The following is a 15,416-nucleotide window of genomic DNA, read 5'->3' as shown; positions in this document are numbered from 1 at the left end:
TTGATAGATTAGAAAATGTTGTTGGTATTAAGGGAACAGTCCTCTCCTGGCTCAGGTCTTATCTGACCGATCGTTATCAGTTCGTAGATGTAAATGGTGATTTCTCCATGCGTACTGAGGTTACTTTTGGAGTTCCACAGGGTTCTGTTTTAGGCCCACTGCTCTTTACTTTATATATGCTACCCCTAGGTCAAATTATTCGTAAACATGGAATTAGCTTCCACTGTTATGCTGATGATACACAGTTGTATGTTTCAGCGAAGCCAGAGGATAGACACCAGCTTAGTAAAGTTGAGGATTGTGTAAAGGACATTAGACATTGGATGTTAATTAACTTCCTTCTGCTTAATTCTGATAAAACAGAAATACTTTTATTAGGCCCACGTGTAGCTAGAAGTAAGCTTTCTGATCACATGGTTACTCTGGATGGTCTTTCTGTTTCATCATGTGCAGCAGTTAAAGACCTTGGAGTGATTATTGACTCCAGCCTATCATTTGATGCTCATGTAGATAATATTACTAGGATAGCCTTCTTTCATCTCAGAAATATTTCTAAAATAAGAAACATATTGTCACTACATGATGCGGAAATACTAGTTCATGCATTCGTCACCTCTAGATTAGATTACTGTAATGCCATACTGTCTGGATGTTCCAGTAGGAATATAAATAAGCTCCAATTAGTCCAGAATGCAGCTGCTAGAGTCCTAACTAGAACTAGAAGATACGACCATATCACACCGATATTATCAATACTGCATTGGCTCCCAGTGGAATCCTGCATTACCTATAAAATACTTTTATTAACCTATAAAGCACTAAACGGTCTCGCGCCACAATATCTAAGCGACCTTTTGGTTTTATATAATCCGCCACGCCTACTTAGATCTAAAGATGCAGGCTATCTGACGGTACCTCGAATAGTGAAGGCTACAGCAGGGGGAAGAGCTTTCTCTTATAGAGTCCCACAGTTATGGAACAGTCTTCCTATTAGTGTTCGGGACTCAGACACAGTCTCAGTGTTTAAGTCTAAGCTTAAAACGTATTTGTTTACTCAAGCCTACCCTGACTAGATTCTGTTCTACTACTTCGCAGTCATAATTATCTTTTTTCTCCCTCTCTCCTTTCACCGAGCCCCACACGAATTTATGGAGATACTAGAGATCCAGATCCTTTCTGCCTCTGGATGGAGCTCAAATCTTCTTTAATTCCAGACTGCTGGGACTACGGCTGCTCCTAACGCCATACAGACTTCATATGAATCCATAATGAACTTTTTCACACTATCTGTTGTTACCCAGATGAGGACGGGTTCCCTTCTGAGTCGGGTTCCTCTCAAGGTTTCTTCCTCTTAAAACATCTTAGGGAGTTTTTCCTCGCCACCGTCGCCACTCAGTGGCTTGCTCAGTTGGGATAAATTCACACCTTTAATATCTGTATACGCTGATGATATTTCTGTAAAGCTGCCTTGAGACAGTCTATTGTAAAAAGCGCTATACAAATAAAACTGAATTGAATTGAATGTCTCTGTACATTGCTGCATTCATCTTTCCCTCGATCCTGACTAGTCTCCCACTTCCTGCCGCTGAAAAACATCCCCACAGCATGATGCTGCCACCACCATGCTTCACTGTAGGGATGGTATTGGCCAGGTGATGACTGGTGCCTGGTTTCCTCCAGACATGACGCTTGCCATTCGGGCCAAAGAGTTCAATCTTTGTTTCATCATGGTCTGAGAGTCCTTCAGGTGCCTTTTGGCAAACTCCAGGTGATCTGCCATGTGCCTTTTACTGAGGAGTGGCTTCCGTCTGGCCACTCTACCATACAGGCCTGATTGGTGGAGTGCTGCAGAGATGGTTGTTCTTCTGGAAGGTTCTCCTCTCTCCACAGAGACACGCTGGAGCTCTGTCAGAGTGACCATCGGGTTTCTGGTCACCTCCCTGACTAAGGCCCTTCTCCCCCGATCGCTCAGTTTGGCCGGGCAGCCAGCTCTAGGAAGAGTCCTGCTGGTTCCAGACTTCCTCCATTTATGGATGATTGAGGTCACTGTGCTCAGTGGGACCTTCAATGCTGCAGAAATGTTTCTGTACCCTTCCCCAGATTTGTGCCTCGATACAATCCTGTCTCGGAGGTCTACAGACAGTTCCTTGCACTTTGTGGCTTGGTTTGTGCTCTGACATGCAGTGTTAACTGTGGGACCTTATATAGACAGGTGTGTGCCTTTCCAAATCATGTCCAATCAACTGAATTTACCACAGGTGGACTCCCATCATGTTGTAGAAACATCTGAAGGATGATCAGTGGAACCAGGATGCACCTGAGCTCAATTCAGAGTGTCATGGCAAAGTCTGTGAATACTTATGTACATGTGCTTTTTTTGTTTTTTATTTTTAATAAATTTTCAAAGATTTCAAACAAACTTCTTTCACGTTGTCATTATGGGGTATTGTTTGTAGAATATTGAGGAAAATAATGAATTTAATCCATTTTGGAATAAGACTGTAACATAACAAAATGTAGAAAAAGTGAAGCGCTGTGAATACTTTCTGGATGCACTGTACATCACTACAATTACAATCACCACAGATGGAAACTGGATGTGTGTTTGTGAGTATGTGAGTGTGTGTGTACCTCCAGTGTACAGTGTGTGTGTGTGTGTGTGTGTACCTCAGTATCTCCAGTGTACAGTGTGTGTGTGTGTATGAGTGTGTGTGTACCTCAGTATCTCCAGTGTACAGTGTGGATTCTCCAGTCCAGCAGAGAGCAGCTTCACTCCTGAATCCTGCAGGTTATTGTCACTCAGGTTCAATTCTCTCAGTCTGGAGGAGTTTGATCTGAGAACTGAGGACAGAACTCTACAGCTTTCCGCTGTGAAAAAACACCAACTCAACCTGGGGGAGAAATGATGATATATCAGAACACTGACCTCAAACACACACACACAGCCATAACACACTTACTCTTTACCATGTAACAGAAATGTGAGTGTGTTTCTCTCACACACACAAATCAGAGGACAGAACACCACATCAGCACTATTATTATTATTATTATTATTATTATTATTATTATTGAAATGAAAACAGAAGGGTTTTTGTTTGAATAATGGAAACCATTTTTAAGGGAAGTACATGTAAAAAAAAGTCTGTGTGTGAGTGAGAGTGTGTTAGTGTGTGAGTGAGTGTGTGAGTGAGTGTGTGTGTGTGTGAGAGAGAGTGTGTGTGTGAATGAGAGCGTGTTTGTGTGTGTGTGAGAGTGTGTGTGTGTGTGTGTGTGTGTGTGTGTGTGTGTAGTAAGTTGATGAGTTAGTTTGCTAACTGGAAATCCATCTCACACAGTGCATGCATTATGTATTTATTTGTTTGTTTGTTTGTTTATGGTAAATATTCACACATTTTTTGTTAGGGATTAAAGTTATAAACAGGACGTATCCCTTGATCTGCACAGAGGGATTATTATGATGTTTCTGCTAACTGGAAATCCGTCCTCGAGGACAATCCTCTTTCATCCTGTAAACTAATCCCACACCAGATCCAATCTAAAGAGAAAGTCTGATCGGTCCAAACCAAACAAGGTCGGTGTGAAAGTGAAAAAGCACAGAAGAGTTTTAATCAAGTTCTATTGTAAGTGTGTAGTGAGCTAGAAGACGTCTATGTGTTACTGAACATCAGGTGTTTTTCTGCATCTCTGTATGTCCTGTGTAAACGGAGTTAGAAGAACCGTGTGTTTTGTCTAAAGCAGCTTTACTCTGGCAATAAATGAGCAATTAGACATTCACCAGAACTGTGTTTCCAATCAAAGCCCTTTAAGCTTCAATACCAGTGTCACAGTAACAGATCAGACTTCCAGGATGAAGTGTACCAGGCTGGGACTAAAGCCAGAAGGTCATTAAGGTATAAGGGGGAAATCTGCAAATGCGCTGCAAAAAATGACCGTGTCCCAATAAAACCTTTAAGAAAATCCAACTGACAATGCATGCACCACAAATGTAAGGTATCATATAGATATGAATAATTCATGAAGGCGATGGAGATTGGTTTGTTTTTAGAAAGAAGAGGTTAATGCCTAGGGATACTTTTACACACACACAGCCATAATACACCTAAAGTTTCCCATGTAACAGAAATATGAGTGCGTTTGTCTCACACACAGAAGTCAGAGGACAGGACACCACATCAGCATTATTATTATTATTATTATTATTATTATTAATAATAATAATAATAATAATAATAATAACAACAACAACAACAACAACAACAACATCAGTTACAATGATCCATAACGGACTGAAAACATTTTTGTTTGAACAAATGCTTCATTATAATTGAAACATGAAGCCATTTTTAATAAAAGTATTAAAAAGTCTCCTATTTAAAAATAAACAAAATAAATAAGAAATCTCCCATTTGAACAAAAGATGAGATAAGATAATACTTTATTAATCCCAACGTGGAGAAATGAGGGAATTAGGAGGAAAAAGGAGCAGGACCTGCTGTGGCTTTGTTTGGAAATATTTTTGTTGGTGAAATAGAACAGAAACAGTCAATGTTGAGTGTAAAATGTACGTCAGGTAATATCTTATTGTTTACATGTTAGCATAGCATGTTAAATTAACTACTGAATAAAAATCACATCAGCTGTATGAGCTTTTAAATAACGTCCTATTATTATTATTATTAACATTTACTGTAGCTGCACAGCCAGACTGCTCCTGTACCTTTAACACACTCTCTCTCTCTCACACACACACACACACACACACTTGTAATTAGAACATTCTGGGGTCAGTAGTCCCACCCATGTATTGTGGGGACACCACTTTCCTGAGGTCCTACAGATATGAAAAAAATCAGGCATGTATAATTTAAGCCTGAGAACACATATCATCTCAAATTCTGGATTTAAATCTCAAAATTTCTGTGCTTGGTTTTTTCACACCTAATGTGGACATAAGAACTCATCATTAATGGGGACCTAATTTGCATACACAGCAAATTAGCTGGTTTTCATGTTGTAGAGGGGACATCACTAGATAGTTAATCTGCATACACACAGATCAGGTAGTTTATATAACAACAAGGGGACATGGTTTAATAAAACAAAGTTGTCAATTTAACTTTAGAATAATTTATACAAAATTAAAAACTAAGTATGTCTAATTTAGAGGGCTGTCTGTAAAGCAGATATGATGTGTATTTTCTCTATTTTAAGGTTTAAGCTTCTCATGAAATTATATTGAACAGTTGTTCTTAATTGTAAAAAAAAGTAGAGGTGCTAGCTGTACTGAACCTCACTTATTTATCACAGGCATGCATCACAAATTAACACTATCCCCAGTCATTTTGGCAAGTCAAAATGACAAAGAAACTCATCCTTTTGATATTTTAGCTACATTAAGGATTTGTTTATTGGTCTGGATCTCTAATCAAGTGAAAAATTGTCAGTCAGATGAAAAAACCCTGTCTATTCAACATTATAAAGACAACTTGAGTCTTGAGCTTCTTTACTGTAAAAGTCAACAAATATTTGCCCATTAAAGTGCACAACCACTAAGCTCACATGTGCCATGAATGAACTTGGACTCATTCAAGTTTGACATAACACTTCTGCTTACTACATATAGCCAGCTCAAAGTTAAACATATTGAGAAAAATAAAGATACTAGCCAAACACAGACACACAACCAAATGTCATAAACACAATATTTTTCTTTATTCTATATCCACTTAACTGACTAAGCTAAAAAGTGACAGTAACAACTTAATAATATATGTTGAGGTAGCTAATTTTGATTCCAGGCAGTCTAAACATGTAAATGGGTAGCACACTGAAGCTTTTATTGCCCAATAGGCTTACTCATGAACTTGTCAGTCACCTGCATAAGGACCCACTGGAAGAAGGCGGCCCAAACCAATTTGATCTAATTCAATATAACGGTGTAGGTAAAGATTCTAATGGATATTTTAAATGCCTGATTTGTTCCTGATTAGTTTATTATGAAGTAAATGCTGAGTGGTTCATTACAAAGTAAAAGGCTAGAGGTGTAACGTAACTTATTATTAAAGCATTACTACAGATGTTATGATGTACAGTATCTATAATATAGATGTAAAGTGTTACTATCAAAGTGTTATTTAATCTTTGTTTATATCTCTTTTGTAAGCTACAGTGCAGTTATAGACATAGAATTTGACACTTTGCCAGTCTCTATCTTTAAGATATAAAGACTCAGATCTAATGCAGTTTTCACAGACCAACTTCCCTGGGACACAACATGACATGATGAAGGTCTTCATATGTCTCTCCACTGCATGGACCTCATTTCCTTCCTGAGCCTTCCTCTTTTTCAGAGTAGATGTTTCACCTAAATGTAAGAATAAACATTAGTTACATAGCAAACACACACCCTTACACCCGACAGAAATTATTGTCTGGCAACTTACAGACTGGAACTTACATTTCACGTCTCACGAATGAAAACTCTGACTGCAGTTTGTGCATATGTACCAAATAGTATCTAAGAGTACTCAGTTTTCTTGGAGAAGATGCAGTAGGGAACCTACTGAGTCCCAGGGGATGCTTATGTTGGAAATTATGGAGAGGTGTGATTGAAAGGCAGGATTAAAAGTGCCAGCAAACTACACAATTCTGATATTTATGATCCAGAAAAGGTGTAGACTGTGATGGCTGCTGTTTCTCCTGGCCATTGCTCTCAGCAGTGTCCTCCTCCATAATCTGCATATTTAAACAGGTTTAAGTGACCTATGGGGACACTGTTCTAAATTCACATATCTATTCAGCTATCACAAGACTCCCTCACACACCTGAATAAAACATGCTTTGTGGGGACTCCGTATAGTAACTATTAACAGACAAGATTATGTAACAGAAAACAAATATGCTGTTCAATACAACAAAAACAATAATTATTTCACTATAGGAATTAAGTTTGTGATTTCAGGGTTAGATATGGGATACTTTGGAAGACTTTGGGATAATTACGGTGCATTCAGACACACACGTTTTGTAGTTCATGCTTAAACGTGGCAGTAAAATACCTGAAGCAGATCAGATGAACAATAATGTCTAATTTTATTGTTAATGCACAAGCACAAAATTAGTTGTGCAACAAAAATGAATTGCAACACTGCCGGATAAGACAATGTTTATCTTTTAATAATTTTTAAATTGTGAAAACAGAGAGGGAGATACCCTGCATACCTTGCTACGCCAAGGCCAGACTCCTCCTCCGTAATTGTAGGTAATTTCATCACCTTCTTTAAAGTCTGTTAAAGCAAACAGACCAAGATGTGGGCTTCCGTCCACTTCAGTCTTCTGCATTCTGCCATTTGGGTGCTTGTGGTCATCATTAACCAGCCTAGCAAAAGATCCGTCTTCTTTTGCAGCATCAATACTCAATACACAACGAGAGAAAGAGAGAAGTATTCAGTGACCGAATATTGCACATCAAATTCTACAAATATGATAGCTCTGCACAGAATTTTTATTGTTAACGGTCAGATGCAAATGTTTAAGTGGACAAATACTTTACAACTGCAATTTTCAAGTACAATGAAAGTACACTTTGAAGAAAAACTATGCAGACATTGTCATTCTTTATGCAGGTTAATTCTATGGATCATTTTATTAGTGGTGCTTGTAAAAGCACTACTATTGTTCCCTTGTATACTTAATAATAATAATAATAATAATAATAATAATAATAATAATATTATAATTATTATTCCACTTTTTTTCGGCGCGTAACTAGTCCCGCACCGTTTGTCGGAGATCGACGGGTGAGGTGTCGAATCGATCGGCTTATTGAGGAGATGTGTGCTATGACTTTATATAGAAAACATACACGGCCAGTACAGTGCCAACACATGCTAGCTACATGCCAGCATGATGCTAAAACATGCTAGCATGATGCTAAAACATGCTAGCATGATGCTAAAACATGCTAGCATGATGCTAAAACATGCTAGCATGATGCTAAAACATGCTAGCATGATGCTAAAACATGCTAGCATGATGCTAAAACATGCTAGCATGATGCTAAAACATGCTAGCATGATGCTAAAACATGCTAGCATGATGCTAAAACATGCTAGCATGATGCTAAAACGTGCAAGCATGATGCTAAAATGTGCTAAAACATGCTAGCATGATGCTAAAACATGCTAGCATGATGCTAAAACATGCTAGCATGATGCTAAAACATGCTAGCATGATGCTAAAACATGCGAGCATCATGCTAAACCCCTCTGGCAACCTATTCGTCCGACTCTCGAGAGTATTGGCGCCCTACACTGTCAGCTCTCAAAAGTATTGGCGCCCAATCTGAATTTTACACCCAAGCACCACTCACATTTTCTTCAGGAAATGTACCGTTCTAGTTATTATTATAATAATTATTATTCCACTTTTTTTTGAAGCGTAACTAGTCCCGCACCTTTTGTCGGAGATCGACGGGTGAGGTGTCAAATTGATCGGCTTATTGAGGAGAAGTGTGCTATGACTTTTATAAGCGATCGGAATGCCGGAATTCCTGCTACAGAAGCTCAAAATCAGAAAATTTCCCATAGACTTGCATTGACTTTCGAAAGTATTGGCCCTCTAAGGAGAAAGCTCTAAAAGTTTTGCCTCCGTACACGTTCGGCTCTAAAATGTATTGGCACACGATCTGTTCAGCTCTCAGAAGTATTGGCACCCAGCGCGGCCAGTTCTCAAAAGTACTGGCGCCCTTGACGGCTGGCTCTAAAAAGTATTGGCGCACTACACAACCGGCTCTAACAATGCTGGCGCCCCATCTGTCTGGCTCTCGAAAGTATTGGCACCCTACGCGGGCGGCTCTTGAATGTATTGGCGCCCTGTCCCGATTTCACCATGGCAAGCACCGCTCACATTTTCTTCAGGAAATGTACTGGTCTAGTTATAATTATTCTTCTTCCACCTTCGTGCCATTTTACCTCTAAAGAAAATGTTTATATATTGAGATTTTCAGTCCCTAGTGATGTTCTGAGTAAGAAAATAACCATATCCGTGCTTGCTAATAACTTTGCTGAGTGAGAACCTGTTCTACACACAGATCACAGCTCAGCTGCGGTGTTTAGAGACGCAGAATAAAAGGAGCGCGCTGTAGTTACAACATCGAAGCACATCACACCACCGCCCAGCGCTTTACAGATTCATAACAAACTAATAACTGGAACTAATGAGCTCGGCTCGGTCCAGACTACTGTCCACCCTGTCCTCGATTTCAGAGGCTTTAAACTCAATCCAGCGCTCAGATCGATAACTATTTAGGAAGCCTGACTCTGCTATTTATAACCGAACTATCCGTTACATGGTGAAGCTAGTTACAGAAGTCGGTATAACACTAAATATTCACATGACATGACAGCCACCAAAGTCTATTTAATATATTAACTTCATTTTATTAACTTATTGTACTTACTAATGTGCTGGATTGGTTAAAGTGTGTGCTAACTCTGGCTAGTAAAGTCCGCTAGCATAACAATTACTTTAATATTGCGATTCAATTATAAATAAAGTCTTAAAGCAGGGAAATAAAATTACAAGCTTATAAACTGCAAAAAAAAATTATAATAATAACTTACCTTTCGTTGTATTTGGTCTCGTTGCCGCAGTAGAATCACTCATTAGGGCAATGGAAAGCAGCTGGTGCTATTAGCCTGTGACAGCCAGGGCAGATGGGAAATGTAGTTCTTTTCCTACTTCCTGTGTGTTGTTTACGAACTATTAGTGCAGTCAAAAAAACTACACTCCGCCATAACCCGACTTAAGGATTTCGTTTTACTGTTTAGAGATTTTAAAAAAGTGTCATTTCGCTGTGCGAAAATTTAAAAACTCAAACTTTAATTACTATTAAGACTTATAATTATTTGGAAAACATGATAACTATCTGTTCTAACTTATTAATGTTTAGCTTATGCTAACAATCTAACCTTCTAACAGTCTAATTAGGCTTTTAACTTACCAGTCACTTTTTGTACACTTACATTTTCTGTTAATTTTAACTTAATCAAATATCAATATTAATGCCTAGTTGAACAAAACTTTAAACATTTTACCTCTTTGTTTTAAAGCTTTTTAATCCGCTAATGTGCATATGCAGATTAGCCACAGTCCTTTTCTAAGTGGGTGGTACCATAATTTGCATAAATTAGACTTGCAGCGTGTGTGAAGTGGTTGGCCAAGCCCCTCCCCCAATAAATACCGGTTCCAGACTAAAGGGGGCGACATAGACCAAACCGATCACACACACAGTTTGTCCAGATCATGCGTTATATGCCAAAGATAAAAATTTGTGAGGCATCTGTTTACAGCCTCCTCAACACTTTTCAATGCATCACCCCTGAGAGGACATGGACTTTTGTCCCCATAATGTTTTTGGTCCCCATGAGGTTGCTGTGTAAACATGATGATGTCCCCATGAAGTGATAATTACAAACTTTCTCTCTCTCTCTCTCTCTCTCTCTCTCTCTCTCTCTGGTGCATGCTGGGAGTTTGTGAGCGAGCGTGGTGTGTGAGCGTGGTGTGAGAGCGAATGAACTTTTTTCTATCTTTATATAGATATATTTCTTTCTTTACATCTTGGAATTTCAGAGCACAATAACTGGGTGAGCGTGTGATAGTATTATCAAGGAAGCGGTGTTATTAGTTGTTGTTTTTTTTGCTGCGGGGAGTGTTTGATCTCGTGGCGGGGTGTAGGGATGGCGGCTCACCTGAGCAGTGGAGCCCGGCCTCTCTCACTCCGTCACGGGGTGCGGTGTGAGGTGAGCTCCGAGGTCTCGGTGGAGCAGGTGCTAATGGCGGTAGGGGAGCTTATTAAATGTGAAAACATTGTGGCGGCATCGAGAATGAACAAGGCCGTGGTGCTGTTGGTGAAGGAGAGGGAACTCATGCACCAGCTGACTGAAAACGGAATAAAGGTAAGTGGAGAGCTTTATTCCGTCACTCCGCTGAGGGCTACAACAGTTAAAGTCACGGTTTCGAATATTCCGCCGTTCATCCCTAATGAGGATATCGAGCGGGAGCTGTCTCGCTTCGGTAAAATAGTGAGCGGTGTGAGAACGGTTCCGTTAAACTGTAAATACCCCGCGCTGAAGCACGTGACCTCTTTCAGGCGCACAGTGCTCATGTTTCTGAATGAACCCACGCTGGATATTTCATTCAGAGTATGGCATGAGGGAAAGTCATACATGCTGTACGCCAACACTGGGAGCATGAGGTGCTTCGAATGCGGGGACATTGGGCACAAAAAGTTTGCGTGTCCACATAAGAAACAAGACAGAGAGGAAGCGGGGCCGAGAGGAGTCAGGGTGGAGAAGCAGGTTAATGTGAGCAGTGTAGAGCAGTCAGAGAGTGCTGGAGGACAGGACACTGACCAAACCACGGCGGGGGTAATGGACCTGATAGACCTGAGCAAACAAGGGAGGAACTAAGAGAGGGGTCAGACGAGCTGACTCCTGGAGGGAGAGGCCCAGAAGTAGAAAGAACTCAGGAATCTATAGTACAGGCACAAAAACGGAGCAGAGTAAGGGGGTCAGACAACACAAGGGGTGCGGCAGTGGAAGGGGGGTCAGATAGCACTGGGGGTCAGCTAGCATGGGGGGTGTAGCAGTGGAGGGGGGGTGGGGGGGGCAGACAGCATGGGGAGTGCAGCAGGGGAAGGGGGGTCAGACAGCACCAGGGGTGCAGCAGTGGAAGGGGGGCAGACAGCACCGGGGGTGCAGCAGTGGAGGGGGGGCAGACAGCACCGGGGGTGCAGCAGTGGAGGGGGGGTCACCTAGTATGGGGGGTGCAGTAGTGGGGGGGCCAGACAGAAAATGGGGCACAGCAGTGGGGGGAGGGTCAGATAGCATGGGGGGTAGAAGGGGGGGGGTCAGAAAACATGGATATAGCAGACAGTAGTGAGAAGTCAGTAAGTCTTCAAGCAGAGCAGGAGAAGGAAGTGGAAGAGGAGGAATTCCAGGATGACAACCTCTCCGATATCGCAGACATTAGTGGGTCGCAGTTGGGGGAAGATCAAGAGCTCTATTCACTAACTGAAATTGTGGGATTTCTGGATGACACATTCAGCAGACAGGTTGAGATCAAGGATTTTTTTTCGGATACTGAAAAATTTATTGCTTCAGCAGTAAAGTTACAACGTACAGCAAGTTACGAGGAGCTAGACCAAAGGAAGAGATACCGTTTAAAAAATCATCTAGCTAGATTACAGCCTGTGCCTTACTTCAGCGCATTGAAGACCTGGCGTACGATAAACACCTATTCGTGCTGAATCTGAAGGAAATGGACCTATCAGCTACAACAACCTTCTACCAGTCTGTCCTGAGAACCTGGTCTTCAGTACTGAACATCAGCAGGACCGGTGCAGACTTTTTTCCCAACATAGAAGAAGAGCCGTTGTTCTACAACTCAGTGATACAGTCCAAAATGTTAGAATCAACATATCTTCGACAGCGCTTACGGAGAGCAGGACTCACAAAAATCAAGAATCTGAGGGCTGGAAACAGATGGAAGATGGCTAGCGAACTGTGCACTGAGACGGGGGTACTGTCGTGCCGCCTCATGCAGAGACTGTTGGGAGAGGTGGTCTCTGCACTGCCCTCCCTTTTCAGGGAAGCATTGGGGCAGGACCGAGAGGAAAACCAGCAGGCCATTTCATCTCTACGAATCTCTGCGGCAGTAGAGGGGAATCAGCGAGAGGAAGGAGCTCTTTTATCCTTTAAAACACCGACACTGACAACTTTGGAGGACGCCTCGAAGAAAGTACTGTATGAAACATGTATCAAAGTTGGGCACAGAGGTGCTCTGACAGGATTGAAAGAGTCACACTGGTCAGGGCTGTTGGCACCGGACTCTTCCCCACGAGGATGCTGGAGGTCCCTGTACAAACCGCCCATAGAGAAGCGCACAGCTGATCTTCAGTGGCGGATAGTGCATGGGGCCGTGGCCACAAACAGACACGTGGCACACATCGACCCCGCTAGGGGCAGGGAGTGTCTCTTCTGTGGCGAGGAAGAAACAGTAGAACACTTGTTCTTGCATTGTCGAAGATTACAAAGGTTGTTCTCTCTACTTAGAGCCTGGTGCAGAGGGCTGGGCGTTACACGGGCAGAAAGCCTTTACATATATGGGCCAAAGTACGTTCCAAAAAATAAAGCTGTGTTTCTACTGAATTTTATAATAGGCCAAGCCAAGCTCGCTATCTGGCTTTCAAGAAAAAACAAAATGCAGGGAGGAGGCACTCAGGAGGCGGAAAAACTGCTAACTGCACTAGTTAAAGCTAGACTCAAAGTTGAATGTGTTTTTTTTTTTTTTAAATGACTCGTAGGCTGCGGGAATTTTTGGAAGTTTGGGCAGTTGGGGAGGTTTTATGCTCTGTAGGTGCAGGACTTTTAAGTTTAATTTAAAAAAAAAAAGAGCAGGGTGTGAAATAGTTTCCTTTTTACCTTGTTTTCCTGCCAATTTTATGTATTTTTTACTATTTTTATTTTTTTCTACACTTTTTTAAAATTTCTATTTATTTATTTATTTATTTATTTATTTATTTATTTATGTATCAATGGAATTTCTTTCATTATCTACCATGTCTCTAAATTTTGGAGGAATCTAAATGACTGAATAAAAAGGACAATTTAAAAGTTAAAAAAGTCTCTCTCTCTCTCTCTCTCTCTCTCCCACTCTCCCCCTCTCCTCCATTCTCTCTTTCTCTCTCCCTCTCTTCCTTCTCTCTTTCTCTCTCTCCCTCTCTGCCTCCCACTCTCTCTCTCACTGTCTCCCACTCTCCCCCATTCTCTTTCTCTCTCCCCCACTCTCACTCTCCCCCACTCCCCCATTCTCTCTTTCTCTCTCTCTCCCTTCTCTCTTTCTCTCTCTCCCTCTCTGTCTCCCACTCTCTCTCTCACTCTCTCCCACTCTCCCCCATTCTCTTTCTCTCTCTCCCCCACTCTCTCTCTCTCTCCCCTCTCCCCATTCTCTTTCTCTCTCCCCCACTCTCTCTCTCTCTCTCTCTCTCTCTCTCTCTCTCTCCCCCCCACTCTCACTCTCCCCCACTCCCCCATTCTCTCTTTCTCTCTCTCTCCCTTCTCTCTTTCTCTCTCTCCCTCTCTGTCTCCCACTCTCTCTCTCACTCTCTCCCACTCTCCCCCATTCTCTTTCTCTCTCCCCCCCACTCTCTCTCTCTCTCTCTCTCTCTCTCTCTCTCTCTCTCCCCCACTCTCACTCTCCCCCACTCCCCCATTCTCTCTTTCTCTCTCTCCCTCTCTTCCTTCTCTCTTTCTCTCTCTCCCTCCCCCCCCCCCTCTCTCTCATACTCTCCCCCTCTCCCCATTCTCTTTCTCTCTCTCTCCCTCTCTCCCCCCTCTCCCCCCCATTCTCTTTCTCTCTCTCTCTCTCTCCCTTTCTCCCATTCTCTCTTTCTCTCTCTCTCCCACTCTCCCCCTCTCCCCCACTCTATCTCTCTCTCCCCCTCTCCCCCACTCTCTCTCTCTCCTACTCTCCCCCATTCTCTCTTTCTCTCTCCCACTCTCCCCCTCTCCCCCACTCTCTCTCTCTCTCTCCCACTCTCCCCCATTCTCTCTCTCTCTCTCTCTCTCCCACTCTCCCCCATTCTCTCTTTCTCTCTCTCTCCCACTCTCCCCCCTCTCCCCCACTCTCTCTCTCTCCCACTCTCCCCCCTCTCCCCCACTCTCTCTCTCTCTCTCTCTCCCACTCTCCCCCATTCTCTCTTTCTCCCACTCTCCCCCCTCTCCCCCACTCTCTCTCTCTCCCACTCTCCCCCATTCTCTCTCTCTCTCTCCCACTCTCCCCCCTCTCCCCCACTCTCTCTCTCTCTCTCTCCCCCTCCCCATTCTCTCTTTCTCTCTCTCCCTCACTCTCTCCCTCACTCTTCCTCTCTTCCCCCCACCCTCTCTTTCTCTCTCTTTCTCCCTCTCTCCCCCCTCTATCTCTCTCTATTTGTTAATGATGCTAACGCATTGCAATGTTATAAACTACCTCCTAATGGACCACCATGCATCTCCATTCAGCCCGTGTCCTGTCAGCTAAATGTAGCCTAATGTCACTAATAATTATTCACATGTTCATGCTTTTAATAAATCTTTTTATCCTGACAACGTATCAGTGAATTTAAACTAATGCTTGCTTTCAGAGTACAAGGGGTGTGTGTGCGTTTAGGATAACTAAAATCTCTCTCTCTCTCTCTCTTTCTCTCTCTCTCTCTCTCTCTCTTTTTGCCAGTATCTGCCAGAGGAGGATGTCCTCCAGGAGAGTTTTTAATTAATTTTTTTCATTTTATTTTTATACCACACCATGGTATCAACTTTATATATATATATATATATATATATATATATATATATATATATATATATATATAT

The 15,416-nt window shown here is 42.1% G+C and overlaps 1 long non-coding RNA gene across 2 annotated transcripts; it reads right to left on the bottom strand.

Annotated features, from left to right (window-relative positions):
• Nucleotides 1-5,890: 5,890 nt before the first annotated feature.
• LOC128634202 (uncharacterized) lies at nucleotides 5,891-10,133 on the bottom strand. 2 transcript variants are annotated; one of them, XR_008397491.1, is made up of 3 exons: nucleotides 9,627-10,133; nucleotides 7,225-7,417; nucleotides 5,891-6,367 (listed from the first exon to the last, which is right to left on the bottom strand). It is a non-coding gene; the product is annotated as an uncharacterized LOC128634202 (long non-coding RNA). The 2 variants fall into 2 exon arrangements; XR_008397490.1 differs by lacking the exon at nucleotides 5,891-6,367 and adding an exon at nucleotides 6,432-6,738.
• Nucleotides 10,134-15,416: the final 5,283 nt, after the last annotated feature.

The sequence above is a fragment of the Ictalurus punctatus genome, chromosome 12 (assembly GCF_001660625.3).
Source record: "Ictalurus punctatus breed USDA103 chromosome 12, Coco_2.0, whole genome shotgun sequence".
In the NCBI taxonomy this organism is placed as follows: Eukaryota; Metazoa; Chordata; class Actinopteri; order Siluriformes; family Ictaluridae; genus Ictalurus; species Ictalurus punctatus.
Note: the sequence above shows the minus strand (reverse complement) of the source record. Positions and strands in the feature narration are given on the sequence as shown.